Raw genomic sequence first — 26020 nt, 5'->3', positions numbered from 1 at the left:
GGAAAAACCAGGCAATATCACTTTAATCAAGTGATCAAGGCTAACATTACTAGTGATAAGTCTGTTGCTGTCACATACCCCAATATCATGAGACAGTGACCTTCCTTGTGTAGTATTCTTCCACAAAACCCACCACTCCAATCTAATCAGGAGACAAACAACAGACTAAGCCAACTTGAGAAATACAGTCTACAAAATATCTGATCATTACATCTCCGAACTGTCAAGATCACCAAAACTAAGGAAAGACAAGACATGGTTGCAGATTAGTGACGACTAGAGAGAGAAGTATTAACTGCAATGTGTGGTGTTCTGGGTTGGGTGAAATAGAGAATAGAAATTAGTTGAAAAACTGGTGGAATTCAAATAAAATCTGTAGTTTAATTAGTAGTATTTTACCAAGACGGATTTCTCAGTTTTGACAAATGAACCACAGTTACATGACATTGTTAATATAAGGTAACCTGAGTAAAAGTAAACAGCAATTCTATTACGTTCTTGCAATTTTTCTTAACAAAAATTAGTCTGAGATAAAAAATGTAATTACAACCAAATGAAAAACACAACATATACAAACAAAAACAGAATAAATAAAAGAGTCAGATGAAAATGGGTTTGCAGATCTAAGGAAATAAAACAGGCATTAAGATTTCTAAAGAGAACTAGCAACAATATAGAGCTAGCTAAATATGGAAGAGATCCTACTGAAAGCCAATTACCATATATATATTTTAAAAACCCTGTGGTTCTCCTTCTTCTCTTTGTCTCCTTTATTGCTAACACAGGATACTTCGCTTCTGACACTTAGGTTACCAAGTGTCTGTGCACTTGAAATAATTGGAAGCAGGGTTGGGAAATAGAGCTGACTTCAGCTTGTGGTAGGAGAAAACTATGAAGAAATAATTTGAGTTGAATAGGAAGCACCTTAAGAAAAAAAGGCTGCAAAAAGAATACAGTAGAAGAAAACAAATGCCTCAGAAAACAACAGATATGTTTTGAATCTTCAGAAAAAGAAATGAATAAAAGTGAGAAAATAGAGCAATGATAGACTTTGAATTCACTGTTTCTGCTGTCATGTCTCTGGGATTCACAGGCAAGACAAAAGGATGGGAGACAGCCCTTCAGACAATGTGCAGAACTGTACAGAGCATGTGACACTAAAAGCACAAGAATGTATAAGAATTGGAAATGTAATCTATGAAGCACGTTTAGGATGTAAACCTGTTTTGCATATAAAATAAAGAGCTAAATTCAATAAAGAAAATGGGTTTGGTCTCTTCAGTTTCAAATATTAAATACCAGAAGACATAAATTAGAGAAGATATTTCTAAATGCATAACTTCTCTTTCCTTTCCAATGGGAAAGGACATTTTCTTTCATTTAACTGTAACACAATACAAAATTTCAAATGTGTTACAAGCTAAACCTAAATATTTGATGTCATTACTCATTTTTCCAACTATTGACTACTCTCAAATTCAAGGTTAAAACACATTTTGGATAAATACAACAGAATTCTTAAAGTATTTGAGAATTTATAATTCTGTTGCAAGCAACAGCAAAATCTTGGAACAAACTGGCTTGGACAACAAAAGAAGTTTTCTAATGACTCAAGGCTCATCTCAGCAGCCCATGTCTCCGCCTGGCCTCCCCTGGGTGTACTGGACATAAAATCTTGCTTCACGCTCTTAGTAATAAAAGTGGCTGTAGAAGTTTCAGGCCTGACATCCATACACCACCAAACTCTGGATAAAAAGAATAGAACTTCTAGTCAGCATCTTTTGATGAGAAGCTTGTTTTTCCCAGAAGGCCAAGCAAACAACTTTTTGCATGTTATTGGCTCTGCTGGGTTATGTTCTCTTGCCATTTATCGTGCTGGCTTCCCCCACTCCCTAACTGGTTTCTCCTGGGAGCACTACCTTAATAAATTATTTGTACCTAAATCTTTGACTAAGCAGCTACTTGTCATAGACTCTTCCCTAAAACACAAATGCAATCAGACCTCATGGCAGATGATCCTTGAAAGCCCTGAGCTGTTCCTTCTCACTCTCACATCTCTACAAAGGCTAGCATTTCGTGCTATAACCAAAACACTCTTCTTTTCATTATACACTTTCTCAGGTCTGTGCTGCTTCTTTTCAGACCAAGCCTCCTAGTTCGCCAGCAACTCTCAGATCTCTTCCATGTGCCCTCTGAAAACATCACTCAACAATAAACTCTCTTTACCATAACCTGCTTAGATTCCTGTCACTTGGCAGCCTCATTTGAAGCATGATTCATTCCCATGTACCACCTCCCCTCCCCACTTTTCTTAAGAGAGGATAACTCATTTTTCTATCTTCTCTCACATTGGAATCTGGAAATAAAGCTGGCAATCTCTTTTTGCATCACTACTTCTAGATCTCACTGTAAGAAACTGAATTTCTCCTGAAGGGTCTTATGTCTACACAGAAGGGAACCAAGGGAATGCCAATTGTATTTAACCTGAATGGAGCATATATGGCTAGGATATAGGATTTCCTTATATCTATTATAGGAATATATCTTTTTTTAAAAACTAATGCTTTGTGGCTTGGATTATCTGTCTTGGCTTTCCTATGCCCCTCACTCACTTGTTATCCACCAAATCCTAATTACATACCACATATTCTGAAAAGTAGTACCAAAAACTCAGTCTCCCACTCCATCCCCAGTGTTAATGATATTCTGGGTGATTCTGATGTCCATGGAATGACAAACCCAAAACTCTTGAGGGGGAAAAAAAACATGAACTCCAAAACTAGTCACTTCTCCACTCAACCTATAACTTTTATAGATGAATTCCTGTTCTTAACACCCAGAACTGTTCCACCCCTGAAATCTCAAATTCAGAAAATTTTACCCCTTAAAAATTCTCATTGCTGGAAAAGATGGTAACTACGTATAGTGACAAATGTTAACTAGACTTATTGTGGCGATCATTTTGCAAGATATGCAAATTTCAAGTCAGTATGTTTGAAATCGTAGAGTGCTGTCTCTAGTGTTTTCTCCTGTCCTCGTGACGAGCCTCACTGTGAAAATATTAACTTCTAATGCAACCACATCAACTGCTAAATACTGTTCCTAAAACTAACATGTTATATGTCAATTTACACTTCAATAAATCTTTTTAAATTATAAAAAGAAGATCATATCATTAAAACAAGACTATCCTACCTCGACACAACTATCATTCTAATACTCACGTGCATTTTCCCCTCCCACCAAACTAACAATCTTATGATTTCTAAGCCCTGACTCCATCAATTGCCCCCATTTTCACTTAAGCTATTATGTGCTTCCTGGGCATTTTAACAAACACTATTTAACATTTTGAGCTTATTTTTTTAAAAAGACTAAAACAACAGGATATCTTTTCCTTGTTGCAAAGTTGATCTTGATAACTACAGGCATGCTAGCTTAGCTTACATGTAATTATATTAGCAATATAATTTGTCAACTTGTAAATGTTTAGCAATCAATGTGATTACATTAGAAGAAGTTAATATTTTCACAGTGAGGCTCGTCATGAGAATGGGAGAGAATACTAGGGACAGCACCCTAAGATTTCAAAAAGGCTTTGGGTTTTCTCTTTCCCAAAAAGATAAAACTATGGTGGAAAGGCCTACTATTCCCAATTAGCACTTAATACAACCAAAGATAAAATAAATGGTCAGCCAACATCCTAGAGAATTTAGCCTAAAGTTAACATTAGTGTTTATTATTTAAAATTCTTTGAGGAAATGAAAAAGAAGTCCTTTCAATTGAGAACATTAAGTGCATATCCTCTGAAAAAGAATGAAAGAAGAAAAGGAGATGTAGGAATGTTTTCCTACATCCCTCCTGACCCCACTTACTCTCTGCCATGGGCATGCGCAATTGAAGATCAGTCCAATTGTCACGAACACCTACAGAACACTGACCACTGATGCAAGAGGGTTTCTGCTGATATCATCCAGACAGTTCCTTCTCCAGGAATACTAAGATTAGTCTTTTCAATTAGCAATAATCACGCTTCAGATAAACCTCATTGGCTATGATACTGCCACTGTGCAAAGCTAGAGATTAGTTTTTTAATGGGCTACACAATGCTGAGGTCAAAGATAGGAGGCTTGTCTCATTTACATAATTAGCATCCCTCAACCACACAATATGCCCATGGCTTAAAACTGATTCCAGAAACAACAATCCATTACTTGTTAAAGTGGGAGTACCCTTTCTGAGGCTAGAAAACTAGTCGAAGTTCACAAAGACTTTCCAGGTGCCCAAAGATTTTCAAACTGAGTGTGGACCCACTATTCCTAGAGAAGTGAAGGGATGGAGGGAAGTATTCAGTGAAGCAGGGGCTCCTTCAGGTTAATCTTGGAGCAATCCCCAGGAAAACATCCTGTGTCTGAAAAGAAAGAAACAAGAATTCTGAGAACCACCTGGGAAGAGCAAAGAGCTCTGAACAACTCCTTGGAGTGATTCTGTAGAAGGCATTGATCTATCCCCATCCTTCCATGTACCACAAGCTCTAGTTAAAACACGAGGGAAAGAAATTATTTCCCTGCACACTGTATAGTCTGTTTACATGCATCTTCAGAGGTGCATTACTTCATTACTTCAGCCAAGGTGCATTATCCATTACTTCAGCCAAGTTCATATTTTTTCCACCAGGCTCCTATTCTAGTAAAATGTGTAATATTTTACATGTTCTGCACATACCATATGCCAGGTCACAGCTGTCATCCACAGACACTGATTTTAAATTGGTGAGGGAGTAAAAGTATGTTTCTAATGGTCATCCTTCTTACTAGAAGAGGTTTGGTATAAAAAATTAGATGAGAACAAGCACAGAGGAACATGTAGTTTGGGATTTAAAAAAATATTGCCAACTCAGACTTCTGGCCAAAATGGAGGCATAGGTAGACACATTTTGCCTCCCCACACAAACAAAAGGACAACAAAAATTAAAAACAAAAAAACAAAAAGCAAAAAGAAACAGAACTGCCAGAAAATCAAACTATATATAAGTCTGACAACCAAGAGTTAAAGAAGAAACATTCATCCAGACTGACAGGAGGGGTGGAAACGGACAGCTGGGGTGAAGAGGATGTATGGCAAGGCAGGGCAGTGGCTGGAGGACCAAGCAGATGAGGCAGCAGTTGGTGGACCAGGCAGTCCCACATTTGCATGCAGGTAAACTGGGAGGAACAACTAGGGAGCAAGACAGATAGTGCAACCCAGGGTTCCAATACAGGGAAATAAAGCCCTAAAACCTCTGGCTACAAAAACCTGTGGGAATTGTGGTGGTGGGAGAAACTCCCAGCCTCGTAGGAGAGTTTGTTGGAGAGACCCACAGGGCCCTAGAAGGTACACAAAACCACCCACCCAGGAATCAGCACCAGAAGGGCCCAATTTGCTTGTGGGTAGTGGGGGAAGTGACTGAAAGTCAGCTGAGAGCTAAGCAAGTGACATTGTTCCCTCTTGGACCCCTCCCCCACATATAGTGCCACAATATAGCACCACAATACAGCGATGTGGATTGCCCCTCCCTGGCAAATACCCAAGGCTCCACTCCTTACAATGTAACAGGTACACAGAGACAAAAAATATGGCCCAAATGAAAGAACAGATCAAAACTCCAGAAAAAATACAATAAGCAATGAAGAGATAGCCAACCTACCAGATACACAGTTCAAAACACAGGTAATCAGAATGCTCACAGAAATGGTTGACTATAGTCCCAAAATAGAGGAGGAAGTGAAGGCTATACAAAGTGAAATAAAGAGAAATACACAAGGAACCAACAGTGAGAGGAATGAAACTGGGACTCAAATCAACAATTTGGAGCAGAAGGAAGAAATAAAAATTCAGCCAGAACAGAGAAAACAAGAATTCAAAAAGTGAGGAGAGGCTTAGGAACCTCTGGAACAACTTTAAACATTCCAACATCTGACTCATAGGGGTGCCCGAAGAAGAATAGGAAGAGCAAAATATTGAAAACTTATTTGAAAAAAATAATGAAGGAAAACTTCCCTAATCTAGCAAAGGAAATAAACTTCCAGTAAGTCCAGGAAGCTCAGAGAGTCCCAAAGAAGTTGGATGCAAGGAGGAACACAACAACACTCATCATAATTACATTTCTCAAGAATAAATGTAAGGAGAGAATCTTAAAAGCAGCAAAAGAAAAGGAGACAGTTACCTGCAAAGGATTTCCCATAAGACTGCCAGCTAATTTTTCAAAAGAAATCTCACAGGCAAGAAGCGACTGGAAAGAAGTATTCCAAGTCATGAAAGGCAAGGACCTACATCCAAGATTGCTCTATCCAGCAAAGCTTTCATTTAGAATGGAGGCTCACTTGCTCTCTTGTTCTGAAGGAGCCAGCTGCCAGCTGTGACCTGTCCTATGCAGATGTTCACATGGCACAGAATGTAGCGAGGCCTCTTGCCTATAACCAGCAATGAACTAAAGCCCTCAAGACCAAAAGCCCACAAAGGACTTAATCCTTTTAACAAACAAGTGTGGAAACTCGAAGTCCTGCTTCTATCGAGTTTTCAGAGGAGACTGCAGCCATTCCTGACACACTGACTGCAACCTCTTGAGAGGCCTCAAGCCAGGCACACTCAGCCATGTTACACACACATTCCTGACCTACAGAAACCAGGCACTGACTAAGGTTTTTTGCTTTGAGGCACTGCATTGTGGGTTAATTTGCTACACAACAAATAACTAATATGGTAAGTGTGCAATGTGTGCATTATATTTTAGGATATATATTTGTAATGAAAGGGATATCTATATCCAAAAAAAAAGTACAAAATCTTTACCTGTGTCAAAGCTATGAAGAAAAAGCCATGAACACTTTGGTTTATAATTCAAAAGAGTTGAGCTGTCATTGTGCCAGGAATTTATAACCAGAGGGCGTTCTAGAAAAAGCTCATTTCTGAATGTTCACTATCAAAGGGTGTTATCCATTCCCGGTACCTAACACTAGTCATGACAAATGATGTAGAGGATGTGGATACAAACAGTGAAAGCCCTTACTCTACAAAAGCTCCATAAATTCACATATTAGAATTCTTGCTTAATACAGTGAAAGACTAATGTTCAAAGTACTGCCTCACACAGTACACATGCCACCTGTCTTTAACTCAAGCACAGTACAATGCCACTCTGCTAAAGAGAGGAAGAACAAAATGAGGAGTCTCCTGGAGAGACTTATGAAAAGCTGTGTTATTTGCAAAACAACCCATTGAGCACAGAGATATTAATATAGACTTTAGAAAACATGAACTTCTAAACACTTCTAAGGATTTAGCTCTGATCTCATGGTGAAACTCCCTAAAATAAAAAATGACATAAAGGATTGAATCTCTCAAATTCAACACAAATAATATCACAACTAATTCTGTCTGCCCCACAAAGGAGAGAAACAACAACAAAAAAAACCTTCATGACAAAAATTTCTCTAAACTAAGATTTTTGCAAAGAAAACAACCAAAGTTGGAAAGGTATTATCAAGAATGAATTCAAAATAAGGATATCGCAGGCTTTAAATGAAATATCAGCCAAGATGAGTTCCAGTTTGAAGTAAGGCAAAGAGTGGAGGTCAGCTTGAGAGAGGCTCTGCAAAGCCACATTTGGAGCTTGTGCTGGAAGAAGAACAGGCTCCGCTGTTTGTCACGTGTTTAACAGTAAACAGAGAGTAGGATTCTTATTTTGTTTACATCTTACTATTTTTTTGAAGTAGTTCTTTAAGCTAAAAGTGATAGAACAAAAAAAATGTCAAAGGGGAACCGAGTGCCCAGGTAGAGTGAGGATCTCTAATTCTTGGGCCTAGATTAAACAACGTAAGACATAAAAAGAACTTGCTTTGCAGTTGTAATTATGGCATCTTTGTCAAATTCCTCAAGGTTGTTCCCATAGGCAATTTTTAAAGCATGATCTATATTGCTAGTGATAAACGTAGCTGCTAATTTTCTTGAGTCACACAGCCATCCCTGGACAAGTCAGCCATGGAATAAACTGATAGACAGTTACTTGACACCCATTTGAAGTTACTGGGTTTTTAATGCTGGGTGCATTCTGATTGGGTGGCATCTCCACCAACTGGCTAGTGCCCCAGCTTTAAGGGTTGTTAAATATTTTAAGTATAGTTTGACTCATGGACAAATATTAAGCCCATAACTCGGTAGATGAAAGCTAATTCTAGCATTTAACTTTCCAGAAATAATTATGGCAACCAAGAGAGTATAGTACCATAGCTATCTGATAATGTCCAGGCAGAAGGAATATAAAGATGCCATAAATGATCTTGTTGAGAAAGACCAATAATGAATAAGACTGTTGGGATGCACATACTGGTCGTAGGTCTGTGGCACTGGACAGAAATGGGAATAAAAACTCTTGCGGGGTTTGGAGGATTGAACAAATTATCTGCATAAAAGTGCTTAGAGCCCTGGCTGGGTGACTCAGCTGGAGGGTCATCTCATAGACCAAAAGCTTGTGTGTTTGATTCCTAGCCAGGGCACTTAGCTGGGTTATGGGTTTGATCCCCCGTTGGGTTGCATCAGGGAGGCAACAGTTCAATGTTTCTCTCTCCCTTCCTCTTTCTCTAAAAATCAATAAAAACATACCTTCTCATGAGGATTTTAAAAAGTGCTTAGAACATTACCTGACATATAGTACCTATACAATACATTTTAATGATAACAAAAGCCTCGGGATTCAGGGATGAGTTCCCTTTACCAGTAATTACCTGATGGAGTTTTATAAATTGCCAAAGCTTTTTGCTTTATAATCAAAAAGGATACAAGTTTTGGGAATAAAAAAGCATTCATATTTTTATCTACAGATCTCATAGACAAAGAATGCATTTCAGAAGAAAAAAGTTAATAACCAATAACATCTTACCTCTTAGAACTTTGTTCCATTGTATCCACAAGGAGATGGTCTTCTAGTAATCTACTAAGTCTGAAAATAGGGTACTTTTTATACTCCACCTGAATTTGAAATTGACTCTAGAATTATACATGCTTTACATTTACTGAGCTATTGTTTTCTGAAATGGTTTTGTAATATACACTGCTGCTAGCCATGTTTGTCATCCCTCAAGATCACCAGCATCACATACTTAAAATATTGCAAATAAAAAGAGAAATCTTTGTCTTGTATTAATTTATATACATAACTTTTAAGCAAATGAGACATTTACTAAATGCTTTACCTTGTTGCCTATGTTACTTAGAAACATAGTTTGAGGGGTTTTTTTTGCAATTATATCAAAAGTTTTGGTTAAAATTGATTATATAATTACAGGTAAAAGATCATTAAATATTTAAAGTTTTTAAAAAATACAGCACAGCTATTAAAAGGCACAAAATTCTTTGGAGATCAGATGGTTAAATAAAATGCTTCAAAGATTACATAAATTAAGAAAGTCTATTTAAATATGGGGAAGAAAATTTTAAGTACTTTAAATGCAGACTGAGGTAGGGATTGGGTGGTCAGGGGCAGCGTGAAGGGAAAGGCTCAGTTTAACCATAACAAGTTTCAAAAGAATATGGCTAAGGTAGTCCCAAAACAGTAAGTAAATTTTAAATCCATAACTGGGCCCAGAATGTTCAATAAAGTAGTGGGTTTGGTATAAGACTGTGATGTTTTCCAAGAAATACTTTTTCTAACTTGAAATGATGTTAAATCTTATCATCCTATAGATAGAAATATTACCAGAGTCAGTTTTAGTAACACTGATTTTGTGTGGCATTTTAGTGATTACAGCTAAGGGAGATAGAAGACAGAAAAGAAGGAGAAGACAAGAAGGTTTTACTCTTCAGAAGGTGTTCTCTGCAATGCCTCCAATTTAGGTTAAATTAGATAAAAAGAACATCATTTGTCAAAGATGGTGTATAGGGCAGAACCTGTGTGGTCGTGAAGGAGACATCCCACATGACACAGAGAGCATTAACATACTGAATGTTAATGAAGCTGGAAGCACACATTTGCACGTCTCCAGTTGGTATCTTAATATCTTGTTGGTTGGGGATTAGTAGTTTAAATGGCTGATAAGGAGTGATGTACAATTAAAGACCACAAGATTCTAAGGTCAAGAGCAAAGGAAGAGCAAACCTCATTACCTAGAATGTAAGAGTAAGCCTCTGAAGAGACACTTAACAGTTTTAACAGAGAAAAACCCGGAAACTGAAGACATGATTAGAAGCTACACCTGCTGGCCTCCTTATTCTTCATCTAAGAGCAATGCAGTCAAGTGAGTTATCAGAGACCTGCTAGAAATGAACACCCAGAGTGAAGAAATCCTTCAAGGGTAAGGTCTAGCTCAAAAGAAAGAAATACCCATGTTTTTAAAGAGTATGGAGTCAATAAGGACCTAAAATGTGTATTGGGGACTTTAATTTGGACTAAATTAGAGGGATTTTTAATACATAAATACCACAACCGAATACGAATGAAAGATATGCCTATGTCAGAAAGATAGTATTGTGTTGGAGTGAAGAACCCAATGTTAAAAAAAAACAGAATAGCAAGATTTTTAGAGAGATATATGTTTTTAGCTCCAATTACCGTATTTTTCAGACTATAAGACATACATTTCCCCCCAAATTTGGGAGGAATAATGGTTGTTAATGCTGCTGTTGAGTTCTGTTTACATTTACATTGGTGAAACATTATGTTATTTATGTTATAAAATATTTTGCCACATTTTTTCCTTCAAAATTTTTTTCCCTATTTCCCTCCTCTAAAATGTGTCTTATGGTCTGAAAACTAGGGTGTGTATTATGGTCTGAAAAATAGGGTAAATGGAATAAACTTGGACTTTAGTTTTCTCTAGAAACCATGTCAGGGACCTAGAAAGTGTACCCAAGGGCCAGTGTCACCTGTTGAAAAAGACTGGGACTTTTTCCTGACTAGGCAATTTAGTTTTCCCAGAGCTTAAAGTAAGTCAAGGCTCTTTGGTAGCCCCTGTACAATGCTGAGGAGCCTCTTAGAGGAGAGGTATTTTTCCCAGCAGGTGGAAGGGAAACATTTGCATGTCGAGAGTTGGAAGTCAGTTACAGAGATCCATTCAAAGCCTCAGAGAAGATGCCTTTAACATCAGCACTGAATATTTACTAAATCTGCAAAAGTTCTAAAGAAATAAAAGTATCATTCATAGAACTTGAGAATGGGAGAGTAGCTACTGGCTGAATCCTCAGAGATCAAATAGGGCTGAAATTAAGAATCCAGCTGGAGTCTTTCAATTGCCAAAACACTGCAGAAGAAAGTGAATTTGAGCTCTAAGGCTGAGGTATAGACAGACGAGACTAAAATGTAGATCTTAAATTAGTGTGAGGCAGAGTAGGCAAAATAGTCTTCATATGATAGGCATTTCTAACTCAGTTGAGTACATGTTTGTTACTAACAAGAAACAATCTCCTAATATCCCAGCTAGCTAAATACTTTTGGTCTTTAATAGACCAAGAATTTGGTCTATTAAAATTCACTCATTTTCCAAGATGCTAATACATTATGTCTTCATTTGTGTTTGTCTTCCTCTCTGGTTGCTACAAAGCTGTCACATAATATGCAGGGGCTTTTTACAGCATTCCAGATTCTTTGTGACCTCGTGGTTCTCTGTTTTCTCTGTTATTTCTACATGTCTCAGCTCTAGAACATTCTCAACTACTTTCAGTTTTGTAGTGAGCTATACTTTAAATTGCTTCCTGACACGTGCTCACTAGCCTGCAGTGATCGCAGAATGCTGTGGATGGCTCGTCAAAACACAAGAAAAGCATACACAGAGACAACCAGGTCCTGTGGGGCAGTAGGGATGGAACAGCCACTCTCTTTAGTGGGGAGTGCCCCGTATCCATTCCCAAACAGATTTTTATTGAGAATATCAACTTAGTTTGTGGGTTCACAGTCTGGCAGAAAAGATCAAAAGAAGTAGGTGACTTTCAAAGGTGCAGACAGAACCCCGGCTGTGATTCTGGGCAGAGATTGGAGTTTTAATATTTGGAAAGACTAACAGGGCTCAAAGGGCTAGTTTTGGTTTCCTGTCTGTGCCTTCAAATTCTAATCTAATAACATCCTCCAGCAAACAGATCTCACAGGATCTTGCATATTCTATGTCCCAGGCCTGATTACCCTGGGGGTCCGCCATCTCTGGTCTAGGCTGCACCGCCCCTGCAATTTCCACAGGCCTAGTCGGGCAGAGGAGACAAAGGCAGCCAGGAGACTTGGATTTCTCACATCTAAGAACAAGGACTCAGGCTTTGACAAAGCTGAGGGGGCAGGGGTTGATGTCCATCACCCCTTCATTTCCACAGCCCCCTGAGTCTCTTCCCTGAGGCCTCCACATGATCATGCCTGTCTTAAGCAATTCCCTCCATGGGAAATCTTACCTGTCATTGGCTAACTGATCAAGCATAGGAGGTTTAGGCACAGAACAGGCAGCGTTCATGCCAGGGAAATAAGTTTCGTCTCCTTAGTGGCTCCTTGTCCGGAGGTCTTTCACTCAGCCTAAGTCACTGGGGGTTACAGCTTCCTGAGACCAGGCAGGACGGTCCCCAACAGCTTCCAAGTTCTTTTACAAAGCTTTGATAATCACTCCAGGAAACAGGCAAGGTAGATTAACCCCTGCCTCTTTTAAGATGAGGAAACAGGTGCTAAAAGTGAACAATGAATACTTAATGAATAAGTAACAAAGACATCACATTAGACATCTGCCATTCCCCTCTCATATCTCTTCAGCCCACGTTTTAGCTCTGGCCATTGCTGAGTCAATTCTAACCTGTGCACGGGTGTTCTTGAGGGCACCTCATCTCTCCTATGTTATGTGTATGCCTTGCTTGGACTCTCTGCTTTCTAGTAAGAATCCTAAAGGAGAGAAAATTAATACCCTCCAGCACAATTTTAGCCTGTGGGAGTCATGCTGCTTCTTTCTTCTGTGTCTCTGGTCAACATTTCTGAAGGATCTTATTACATGGTTCCTTAAAGCATCCCCACCAGGACTCAGCCCCAGTTGCTCACAGAGACAGCTGACTCAACAACGTGCTTTTGCATTAGCTCTGCCTCCTTCCCTATTTCACCCCTCTCAGGGGCCCCATCCCTGTTCTCGGGGTTTATAGCCCCAAATCACTCACCAGCATGAAAGATTTATTTCAGGCTCTGCTTCTTGGAGTAAACTAAATTACAACAGGCTAAAAATACACTCTTTTGATTTTCTGGTTTATTTTTCTTATTATCCTATTAATCACTAGGCCTAAAATCCAGTATTCATCTTTTTTGCCCATTTACAACCACAGGCAAACAGCAGATATAAGAATTAATATCTGACACCAAATATAACCTCTTTAAGCTCTGTAGAGCCTTGCACACATTAGGTGCTTTTAATATGGAAAATTTTGGTTACCTTTACGGTTGAGACTGTTTGAGAAGAATGATGCCTATGTAAATACAAAGACAAATATGTGAGTTGCCCTTCTTTAGATGGTGTTAGAGAGCTGGAAGAACTGTCTTTATCCAATGGCATTTCTAGGGTCAGTCTATAAAAGCTCCATGTCTATAAAACTTTCTGGTTGGCTTCTTTTGAGTCTATGCTTTCTAATAAAAAAATAAAATTTCTATTTTTATGGCTTCTTATTTTAGATATTGATGGTTATTTTATACAGTCTCACTGAATGAACAGAATGATATCTTTACAATTCTGTTTTCACAGCAATAATATCAGTATTTACCAGTTGTAATGACACAAACATATATATATTAATGGGAATTTGCCTTTCACAAATTTTATAAAGATGCAGTATGGTTTCATATGTGTTTGTTTCTGATACAAACAATAAATGAAATCTCTTGAATGAAGTACAATACTGCTATCATCGTCCCATAGCAGCACAGAATTAAGAAAACCAACTTTGGAACGTCTTACTCTTCTTGCCTTGGAAAGGGCAAATCTAAGTATAAATAATAGTAAAAAGGGAAAATTTTACTCAGCTTGTGCGGACTTTCAGATCATTTGATCACAGTGCTTCTGATTTAATAGCCAACAAAGATCATTTTATAATATTTGACAGATACCAGAAACTAAGCAGTCTGAATATAAACATTGCTGTGATTTCTTGTCACTAAAGACCGAGATGCAGTGTGTTGTTATAAAAATGAAGAAAAGAAACTAGACCCTGCGTCTGGATCTTAGATATATTATTGCTTGAAACATCCATCACTGTGGCACAACTGATTGAATTTTTTCCTTGCCTTTTCTAAAGAACATATATATATACAGCCTATACAGAGTGGCCAAGAAATCAATTTCTCTCAAAACATAAAATAGAGATACCTATAAAAAGTTATATTACTATTTTATGGACTGAACACCAGAACCCATATGATTAATAGCTTAATAAAATTATTAAAGAACACTTAAATTGGTTTATTTTAATATAAAAAATAATAGTAGGTCATTTCAGTTGAAAACATAATAATAGTAAAATCTATTTCCGTAATTGCTCTTAATTCCTTAGGGAAAAAAAAGACATACTGTTGACTTTAAAAAATTCTTCTTGAAGCTCTGTGCAATTTACTCTTTAATCAGAAAGTAAAATAGCTTTGTTCCAATAAGCCTATTCTTTGACTTCACATTTCAATAGAATGTAAGTTCTCATCGTTATATTATTATGGCTTTCCCTATTCCTCAATGTTATCATCAAAATTAGATTCATTTTTATATGAGTATCCTTGTAAAAATGAAGTTATAAAAGTATTCTAATTAATAAAATCCTATATGTTGACGTAGCTATAAATACTGGCACTACATATTCGGAAAAGAGCAGGAATTCATTCAAAGAAATACAGTGATTGAAGTCGACATCAGAAATGACCAGGACGGGTGGTCGGTCACATTTTAATGACACAGACGGCCAACAAGGTTGAATAGGACTAAGGGCAGAAAAACCCCTCTTCAGGCCTTGGGAAGACAACCGGCGGCAGACAGGATGGACTTTATTAGATATGCTATAAGAAGCCTTCACTCTGTAGGAAATTATATACTTGCTCTGGAAATGGGACAATTATGTAAAATGTTAATGAATACTTTCCGACAAAAGAAATGTCAAAATAGCAAAGTGGGATAGGATTTTATGAGGAGGTTAATTTCTAAAGTCAGCATTAAAGCAAAATATTCACAAAGTCAAAATTACCTCTGAAAATCCCTTATGAAAGTCTCTTACTACAGAAGAAATAGGCAAAAGCAGCCTCAGTTCATCAGAGTTTTTTGTCTTTTGGATTTTTATTTTAACCATGGAAACAGATTTCTATTTCTTTAGTTCAGATTACTATTTTTCAATTCAGGGCTCAACATAGTTGGCTTGCATTAGGAGATGTATGGCACCAAAAAATCTATTTCAAAGCAATACATTCCTAATCACCATGAAATAGTTGCACTCAAAATTATGCAGTATGGCTTTTGCAAATTCACAGAACAATGTGTGGTTTCAATTACCTGTAAGATTGCAACAGCACTTGGGGTCACTCCCTGCTCCAGGCTGTGGGTCTGTGAGATAAGATCACTTCTGTGTGGAAGGAGGCGGTCAGGAAGTACTGAGGCACAGTAAAGAAAATTGGAAACCCTATGCCCAAGTGCTACATTTTGACCTATCACTATTAAGACTCAAGGTCAGTACTCATACCAATCACCGAAGTCTGAATTCAAAATTTGGGTTTTTTTGATTCAGCCTCAGATCTGAAGGTCCTCTGCCAGAGGGCTGGGCCAATAGTTTGGGTCAGTTTTGATTAAAACTTTTGCAACAGAGAGACCTTCACTTAAACCTCAGAATCACTTTTGAAAAAACTTTTTTATTTTGAGGTGATTGTAGATTCACATATAGTTGTAAGGAATAATACAAAGAAATCCCATGTACCCTTTACCCAGTTCCCCTGGAAGGTAAAATATTGCCAAACTGTAGCACAATATTATAACTAGAGTATTAGTTTGCTAGGGCTGCCATGGCCACTATAGGCTGGGTGACTTGAACAACAGAAATTTATTTCCTCATAATTTGGGAGGCTGAAAGTCCAGTATCAAGGAGTCATCAGGCTTCTCTGAGGCCTCTTGGCCTCAGAAGCTGAAGTTCAGGGGAGCTGAACACCTCAAGGTGTTGACAGAGTTGGTTTCTCTTGAAATGTATAGATGGGTGTCTTATCTCTGTGTCTTTGCAGCATCTTCCTTCTGTAGGTGTCTGTGCCCAAATTTCCTCTTCTTATAGGGAAACCAGTCATATTGGGTTAGGGGACACCCTAATGACCTTATACCTCCTTAAAGACCCTATCTCAAGCCCTCACCAGGTAGCTCAGTTGATTAGAACATTGTACTAATATACCAGGGTTACAAGTTCAATCCCCCATCAGGGCACATACAAGAATGGACCAATGAATGCATGAATGAGTGGAACAATAGATCTCTCTCTCTCTCTGCGTGTAAAATCTGAGAAAAGAAATAAAGGCCCTATCGCCACATATAGTCACACTCTGAGGCTTTGAAGGTTAGGACTTCAATATATGAATGGGCATGGGTAGGTATAAATCAATCCATAACAAGCATATATTGGTGTTTATACAGTCAAAATACAGAAAATTTCCATCACCACAAGGACTCCCCGCCACCCACCCCCACCCCCCGGCCACAGAGTGACCTCTTATAGCCCTCCTCTCTCCCCTCTTAACCCCTGGTTTCACTAGTCTTTTCTCCATTTCTATAATTTCGTCATTTCAAGTATGCCTTATAAATGGTGTCAGACAGTGTGTAAACTTTTGGTGTTTACTTTTTTTTCCACTCAGCATAATTCTCTGGAGTTCATTCAGGTTGTTGCATGTATCCATAGTTATTTTTGTTGCTGATTAGTATTCCATGGGACTGGTGTAGTACAATTTGTTTGACGTGTAGTAGTTGAAAGATATCATGGCCAGCTTCAGTTTTTGGCTGTTATGGATAGAGCTGCTATAAATATGCACGTACAGGTCTCTGAGTGAATGTAAGTGTTCATGTCTCTGGGATAAACATCCAAATTGTAATTGCTGGGATATTTAGTTTTTAAAGAAACCACCTTACTGTTTCCCAGAATGGTTATACCATTTATATTCCCTCTGGCAACACAAGTGATTCACTCACAATATGGGTGATCTAGTTTTTCTAAAACCTCACCAGCATTTGCTGCTGTCACTATTTAGCCATTCTGATACATGTATAGTTGTGTGTTTCCCTCATGTCTAACAATATTGAACATCTTTTCTTGTGCTTATTTACCATCTGTATACACTTGGGTGAAAATATCTGTTCACATTTTTGCTCATTTTCTAATTGGATTGCCTTTTTAGTGTTGAGTTTTGAGAGTACTTTATATATTCTAGATACTAGGCCTTTGTCAGACCTCTGGTTTGCAAGTTTTTTCTCTCAGACTGTGGCTTGTCTTTTTATCCTCTTAAGAGAGACTGTTGCAGAGCAAAAGTTTTTAATTTGTGAGACTCTCTGGATCTTATTTCTATATTGTACTTTAGTTGGCTTTTTTTCTGACAAAGCTCCAGCAGAGGAGGCAGAAATGCCACTCCACTGGGGATGGAAGGCCAGGCTCCCCAGGTAGTCCCCTCTGACACCCTGGGGAGGCAAGTTTCTTCTTAGTGCCTAGGAGAGAGGGAAGTCCCAGTTTCCTACGTAGCCTTCTCTGAGGCCATCCCAGAGGGAGGGTGTGGCACTTCCTTACAGTCTCTAGAAGATTAAAGTCTAAGCTCACCGTCAAAGCTTTTCTGAGATGTTTGTCATGAATAGAGAGGTTATTGTCTAAAAATTTTCTGTCTTGCTAAGTTTTCCCTTTCCTGGTCTTTCTAATATAGAGAAAAAACTTTAATTTGGGCCCTTTTGGTTTATGCCTGCTGGAGTTTCTGGGTTACCAGCCCCTTTAGTCCCTTCGGGTATATGAGGCTAAAAGAAAACCCAGGGAACTCTTATGTGTTCTCCTCAGGACCTGGGGTTCAGCTTCCTTCTCTCTACCATTCAGAGCCTTATGTTTATTTCATATGTGATGTCCAGGTTTTTCATAGTACTTACTAGGATGAAAAGAGACAGGAATTCCTACTTGATATTTCTGAAAGAAATGGACACTGCAGCTATTTGATCTTTGTACTGCAGTTTCCTCATCTGTGAAATACGGAAAACATTTTTCTCAGAGGGTTGTGTAGAAGATTTAACAAGAACATTTGTGAAGTACTTGATTCATTGTAGATACTGAAATATTGGAGTGCCCCTGTCTGCAATGAAAAAATAAATTAATCACCTGACCTTTCATGTGCATATTACGAGACTTCCTCTAACTGACCTAGTTCCAGGGACACTAGATATTTGCCAGACCCTCATACCCTCCCAATACTGTTAGGACTATTCCTGACTTTCCCCTTGAGGTTGGTAATTTTGCTCTGTACAGTGATTTCCTTAGCAAAGCCCTTAGTACATAGTAGACACTTAAATGGCTACTCAAATGTAGGTCCCTCCTAAGCTAGTGTGATTTTGCAGTGTGTCTTTGAGCCAATCCTCAGCAGCATGACCATTTGCTCAGCAACAGAATGGAGATGACACTTGACATCACTCTCATAGGAACAAAGTGGTTCACATGTGCAAATACTTCCTTCTGAATATACCCTCAACCTTAACCAAAAAAAGGGGGGCATACCACTGCAGTAATGCAATAACATTCCCCAACTATCACCAGTCTTGCTCTGTCTTTTTTCCCAGGTCCCCATTGTTTTATAGCAGGGTGAAGGAGAATTATAGTGAGGCCAGCAGAATAAACATCGAGGCAGTTTCTGACAGAATCAATGACTATTGGGTGAGGCACTGATTTTCAACCGGTGTGCCACTGCACACTGGTGCCACAAGAATTTTTGAAACATTTGACACCTGACTATTAAGTCAGAGGCACTGACTTCCTTTTTCTCAGATTGTTAAATAAATTTTTAAAAATAAAAACAGACAACATAATAGCCGTCAGTCTAAATGAATAAAAATTATACAAATTTTTTTGTCAGGTTGGCAAAAAATATATATTTTTGGTGTGCTGCAGAATTTTAGTAATTAGTTTATATGTGCCATGAAATGAAAAAGGTTGAAAATCGCTAATCGCTGGTGCAATGGAATTACAGCCACCATAAGGGAAAACTCGGGACTCCATTCTGGAAGTCACGAAGCTGGCTTTCTTTAACTATAAAATAACAATATAGGCACACAGCTAGTGTCATATACAGACATAGAGTCTTATGTTGAATTCTCAGATGAGTGTTACACATAAGCAAATCTAAATTATAACATTCCAAAGCCATGTAACTTATTGGGAGAAGAACACTAATTTTAATTAATTTTAGACCTCTATAACAATGGAGTAAAGAATGATAGATTCTTTGAATTATGAAATAGTTCAAAGGTTTAGAGCTGGAAGCAAATGTAAGGTTTACAATCACAACCCTGAAGTTGTTTCTGTTTCTATATACTAACAAGTCAAAGAAACCTGAAGGAAAAGATTCTTTTATGCATTTTGGGGAACCTCTGATACGGTGATTTGATTGCCATTCCAGTAGTCTGTTTAAAATATTTAGATTTCCTTAAATACAGTAAATAATTCCATCTAATTTTAACACACCCACTTTTCTTTACTATTTGTAACTATAAATTCTTTCCTAAAAGGAAAGAATCTCCTCCTTTACTTTGGAAGGGAGTCAAAGGATAAGATTCCTTAAGAACAGCCTATGTAATGTGAAGAACAGATGTCTTCCTCTGAGGGAATGTATTTTGTCTCTGCTTATTGTAGAAGGAACTCCCATACCCAGAAACATGCTTTACATCTCTACATGAGTCAAATGTACCCTTGTATTCTTTCCTCTTATCATCTGTAGAGGTCAAGTTCACCCAAACTTAGATTATATTTCTTCAGTTACCAAGGGATGTGAAGAATGTTTCAAATGACAGAACCATTTACTTCTCTAAAGGCCTCCTTGAAGACAGGGTTCAGATTTATTCAGTTTTGTCACCCTAGCACCCAAGCTACTCACTGTCTGGTAACTAATAAGCAGTTATTGAGTGAAAAGTGTATTAAAATAGAAAAACAAACAAACAAAAGGAGTTAGCTCAAGCACTTATTGAAAGGTTGCAATAATGAGTGATAATGAGTGATCAAGTTGAATGTTCTAGGATGAACAAGACACTCAAAGAATTTATAGGCTATATTAAAGAAGATCAAATTTCATTGTCCAAATTCTTGAATGGTATTGGGAAAATGAGGTTAAGCACAGGACAAGATGCAAGGACAAGATCAGGGCCATGGTTCAGCAGCCACTGATGGGATCATTGGGTTTAATGAGAGGGGTGAACATTTGTGGCTAAGGCCTTGTGGGGGGTCAGTAGAAAATGTTTAGTTCTTCAGCAGCTTTCACAGGAATAATATAAATGGGATCCTTAGAAATGCATGTTTTCACTTCCCAGTGGACTGAATGCTGCCCAAACATAAGAGCATTAAAAACAACATAGAATTTTGACTATGGGGGAATAGAAAGCACCAGATGGGAGAAGATGGATGGAACACTGTAGAAGTAGAACAAAATATGAGTAAACCAGAAAGGGGCAAAGATTTTGGTAATATCAAGATTGTATTAGAAAACAAAGGCAAGCAACAAGTTAACTTCAAAAAGCAAAATCCTTTGGTGACAAACAGATTTTTCTTCTTGGACTATGTTAACTTTTTCTTTCCCTCCATAGGGAAATTTTCTCACAGGAGTTTTTTTGGGGTAGGTTAGATTTTTATTGAGAATTGGTTTTACTTAAAGTATTTGGTTACCAAAATATGCAATTTTATTTTTCCAGGAAAAAATTGCAGATTCCATCTATGAGTATTTATATTTTTAGAAGTATGGTAGATTAAATATACAAAACAATGCTTCCCAACTGAATCTTAGAGAACAAATAGAAATACAAAAACATCTTTTATAAAGTGTCAATAGACTAGTACAAAATTAAGAAATATGAAAGATTCCCCAAATTATTTAAAGCCAGGAATGGGTAAGGTAGGTCCCAAATCATTCTTTTACCCTGGAAATTCTACTGAACCTTGGAGACTCTTGAGCTTCTTCTTTGCGAGCTAATGTGAGAAAAAGACTAAAACTTTTATGAACTAAATCTTATGGCCCATTGGGATATTCCTACATAATATTTTGACTCCTTCAGAATACAAATGCAAAAAAAAAAAAAAAAAAAAAAAAAGAAGAAGAAGAAGAAGAAAGAAAGGAAAGAACATTGCCAAAAAAAGATAATAGCAAGGATTCTTAGTGAAGGGAAAAGAAAACAAATTCTTCCCTAAAAACATAAACATAAATTAGTCTTCAAGTTTATTGTTTATGCTCAAATTACCTATGTGATCCAAAGAAACCCCAAACACAGAATTTAATTTGCAGTTGTCCTGGATTAGACATACCTCCAAGACACAGAGAAAAGAAAATACTAATCCTCTCTAAGAAACTTTACAACAACTTAGAACTCTAAGAATTCCCACAGATAAAACCCCAAGGAAATTGAGTAACTCCATACATATGTATAACAAAATACAAGTCACAAACTAATAATGAAAACATAGTACAAGTAGACCTACAAACATTTCCAGTCTCAAATTACCAATCAGAATTAAAAAATATGTTTAAAGAATGAGATCCTTGAGAATGACCTGAGATCCAGAGATTTTTAAAACAACAGCCAACAGATTTAAAACACAACCAACAAATTTAAAAATAGAATATGTAGAATGAAAAATACAGTATATAAAATGTAAAATGTATAGTATGAATTTATAGTATGTATAGCTTTTAAAAGCTATAGTATGACAGTGATTAATTTTATTTTGCTTATCTATACTGGAAGTATAATTTGAAGAAAATGTCCAAAATGCATCCCAGAAGGATAATATATAAATATAAAAGATAAATCAAGAGATGAGGAGAATAGAATGAAAAATCTAACACATGCTTAGTTGGAATTCCAGAAAGATTTGAGAACCTAAGAAACAGATAGATAGTGGCTGATAATTTCTTATAATTATTAAAATGCCAAGAGTCCCAAGAAGTCCAAAGCAGTAAAAGTAAAAATAAAACCACATGACATATCATAAATGATGAAGATAGATTGTAAAAGTAGTCAGAGAGAAATCAAACACAATCTAAAAATAAAGGCAATTAGAATGAAAGTTGAACTCTTAAAAGTATTATATAAGGTAAAAGACAGTGAAATGATATATTTAAAGTGGGGAGAAAAGGTATAGGTATTTTATACCTATAGGCATTCTCAAGAAAAGGGACATTTTTGGTAAATTCTAATGAATGTTATTCAAACAGAAGGGAAATGATCCTAGATAAAGGGTCTGAAAAGTAAAAAGTAATGCCTGACCTCTAGCCCATACCTAATTTGGCGGCATAATAGCACAAAAGTACAGTGCTCAGATCTCCTTCCAAGGGAGAACCTGTAATGAAGAGTGTAGTCTACTGACAGCTTCTAGCTGTAGCATCTTCAGAATGTCACTGTGTTTGAGCCAAAGACAACCCTCTGCACATAGCTCCCAGCCAATGACTTAGAAAACTAGGGAGCCTAGAGTGTGATTATTTCTGGCTAATGTAAGCCTCCTGTGATGGACAATCTTTGCTCTGGAGCTCTGTCAGGCTCACCTTGTGTCTCAGAGCTGTGCCTCAATCTCATGCTCTTCCTATCCAATTCCCCTTCTTTACCTGCCTTATTTCATAAATACCATACCTGCATCATATTCTAAAAGGCTTTCATTATTTTTGCTTACTTTCCACTTTATGTTTCACAGGCAATGCCAGCAATAAAACTCACCAAGATGTGAGTTTTTGTAAGACACACTTAGCATAATTGGTAGCTTCAGTGGTCCAAGAAAGCAGGTTGTAAAATGAGGTTTGGAGGCTGGTTCAGGCATCAGATGGGTGGTAAGGAGGACTCCAGCATAACTGGTATGCAAGGCAAAGCTCTTCCCTGGCACAAGCTAGAGGCTCAAATGCTCAAAATTTCACTCATTAGGACAAGAAAAACATTCCAGTGGAGGAATACTCTTACCACTGAACAATTCGGGCACTTAAAAAATAACAGTAAGAACATATACAAGAAAAAGAGATTTGAATGGTTATTGCTAAGTTTTATTAGGAACTATAGAGGGGAAATGAGGCACTGCAGATTAGTTAGAAAGTTCCAAACCAAGTGTGAGAACTGGAGGGCCCATATAGGAGCTTACAATGAATACCTTATGTTCTTCAGATGGAGAGCAAATACAAATGAGGGAAAACTGCAAACCTGATAGCCATGGTTTGAAAGGTTCAAAGACTATTGAAAGCTCATTGATGACAGGGTCTGCTATGCAGAGGACATGGCTGTGTTTGGGAAAGCATGGCAGAAGTGTGTCTGGATGCTTGTTCCTGAGGGCTGTGGCTCTGTGGACACCCTGAACCAGAGCCCAGAGCCCAGAAAGGTGGCAGCCTCCCTATTAAGGGTAACAATGATCTTATACAGAAAGACAGTTTGAAGAGCTCTTCTTCACAGGATATCAGGAGTCCACATCAAGAAATGTTCCCTTTTTGTCTCCTGGTTTTCAGACTGATTAATAGAGTTAATTCCCAGTGTAAGCCAGCTGGGGTTATGCCAGGCTTCTTAAGAGAGGATAGAGTTTAGATCTCAAAGGAGCTACAAGAATTAGCTAGCTTATACTGGCAGGAACAAGGGGAGTATAAATCATAATAGATTATGAGGATGTTTAAGCAAGCATTCCAGACCGGATAAATAAAGGTTTATTGACCTGGCACACTTAATGGGATATGGCAAGGACCCTAGGATTGGAGTAAACACACTGCTAGGATGGTTCTTAGAAACCTAGGGGAGTGCTGATCCACACTTAGCAAAATAAAAGTAAATTCCTGAGTTGCAGAGACACTGGATAAAGGGATTAAAAGAGAAAAAGGGATTAAAAGAGATGTGGGCTTGCTGGATTGGGTATATGAGGCCAGAATAGCTGCCACAGCATTATGTTCCACAGGAGGGCCCAGAAAATACTGTATTCAGCAGAGTCATTAGGAACACGCTGCAGAGAGGGGTTCCAGCATCTCTAAGGAGTCCAGTGATTGCTCTCCTCATCAGGCCAGAGCTAGTAAGAGTACAAAAGGCTGTGTCTCCTTATACTCTTTGTCTCCTAATAACAGTGGGATTAATGGGGGACAGCAGAGGACAGGTCGTCATGCTTAAATGCCGTAAACCAGAGGGCTAAAATTACCTTAACAACCAGCAAGTTTGGAAGAGCAGCCAGGCTTGGGCTTCAGGGAGTTGCAGCCTATCTAGAAACAAAATAGACTATCAGTTCGTGAGAGCACTGCTTAATACTCATAAACAAAAAGCAAGAATGGAAGAGCAGAAGAGTTAAAGTGGTTTCCCCTTTAAAACTTACATATTTTACTTAGTTCTTGCACTTGAACAATTTTAAGATCTGAAATTCATTGACTAAAGAGGAGGCTGAGCCCTCAGAGGAAGAAACTTTACAAAACCATGGCAGGTATCTACTCTCACGATTCCATTAGTCCTTTCCCAACAAGACTGATGTCCATTTACATAGAAGGGGAACACCCAGGCATATCAAGGACTTCTGCACATAGGTTCTTAATTGACATGGATACCCACAGAACAGAATCAAGGCTCCACCGTTAAAGCTGAGCATGAGAAGACCAGGTAATGAATGGATTCCACTGATTTACAACAGTATATCAACCTGGTCTATAGAATGATATAGTCATCATTTTCCTAGTTCTCAAATGTTAATTAGGACTGACATACTTGCCAGTTAGCACAACCCCCACATTGAGTCCTTCTCCCATTAGTAGGGGATATCACAGTGGGGAAGACTAAGTGGAAGTTTCTGAAATATCCTCACTCCAGATATGATAATACATATAAAACAATATCACATTCCAAAGAAGGTATGAGGGTGATAGTCCCTATCACATCTCCATTTAATATGCCACTCAGGTCCTAGGGAAACTGACTGGATCCTGGAAAATGAATGCAGACCACTGCAAGCTCAACCAACTAGTGACTTCTGTCACAGCCACTGTGCTGAATGGGGTAGCATTGCTAGAGCAGATGAATAAGGCCTCAAGTACACGGTATGCAGCCATGGATTTAATAGATATTTTCCATCCCAGCAGGAATGAGAATCAGGAAACCTGCATTCACACAGAACAGACAAAAATCCTTTACAATCACGCCTTGAGGACAATTAATTCTCTAGCCCTCTGTCATAATACAGTCCAAAGAGATATGGACTGTCAGCTAGTAATCATATCAGTTACAACCCTAGGACCAACTGCGGTGACAAAACTACGGTTATTCCCACCAACATCCTCCTCTGTGCCCCCACTCAGGAAGAGAGGCCCATGGGAACCCTGAATGAGTGGCTTGCTGAATTTGTGAGAATGAATCAATAGTGCAAGTGTGGGCTGGGACAGCAATGAAATGTTCCATTAGGACCTCCTGTACAAAAAAAGCCTGCCACAAGGAATGCAGTTAGCGGACAACCTCCAAAGACTTGTGCTTTTGAGTTGTACAAGTGTGCAAGGACACAATCTTCCAGGAAGACTGTGTCCAGTCACTTTGGTATAAGGTCCTGGCCATTTGTCCCAACATGGGACTTCCTTAAAGACAATCTTTGCTGTCAAGCTCCCTAATGGGTTGACCAAATGACTTTCTCTGAGATTTACCTCAGTTTGAGGTGCTTTTTCTCCATTCCCCTTCTTTCTTATCTTTTACCAGTACCAGACCTGCATAATGCTCTCACAACCTGACCACTCCTCTCTGTCTTTTATATTTTCACAGGCTTATTGCTTCCAATAAAGCTCTTGCAATCTAACTTCTCGACATCTGTTTTTTCCAGATATCCTGAATTAATA

The 26020-nt window shown here is 38.1% G+C and overlaps 1 pseudogene; it reads right to left on the bottom strand.

Annotated features, from left to right (window-relative positions):
• Nucleotides 1–3958: 3958 nt before the first annotated feature.
• LOC114491293 lies at nt 3959–4078 on the bottom strand (annotated as a pseudogene).
• Nucleotides 4079–26020: the final 21942 nt, after the last annotated feature.

This window comes from Phyllostomus discolor, chromosome 2 (genome assembly GCF_004126475.2).
Source record: "Phyllostomus discolor isolate MPI-MPIP mPhyDis1 chromosome 2, mPhyDis1.pri.v3, whole genome shotgun sequence".
Lineage (NCBI taxonomy): Eukaryota > Metazoa > Chordata > Mammalia > Chiroptera > Phyllostomidae > Phyllostomus > Phyllostomus discolor.
This window is presented reverse-complemented; position numbering and strand designations above follow the sequence as displayed.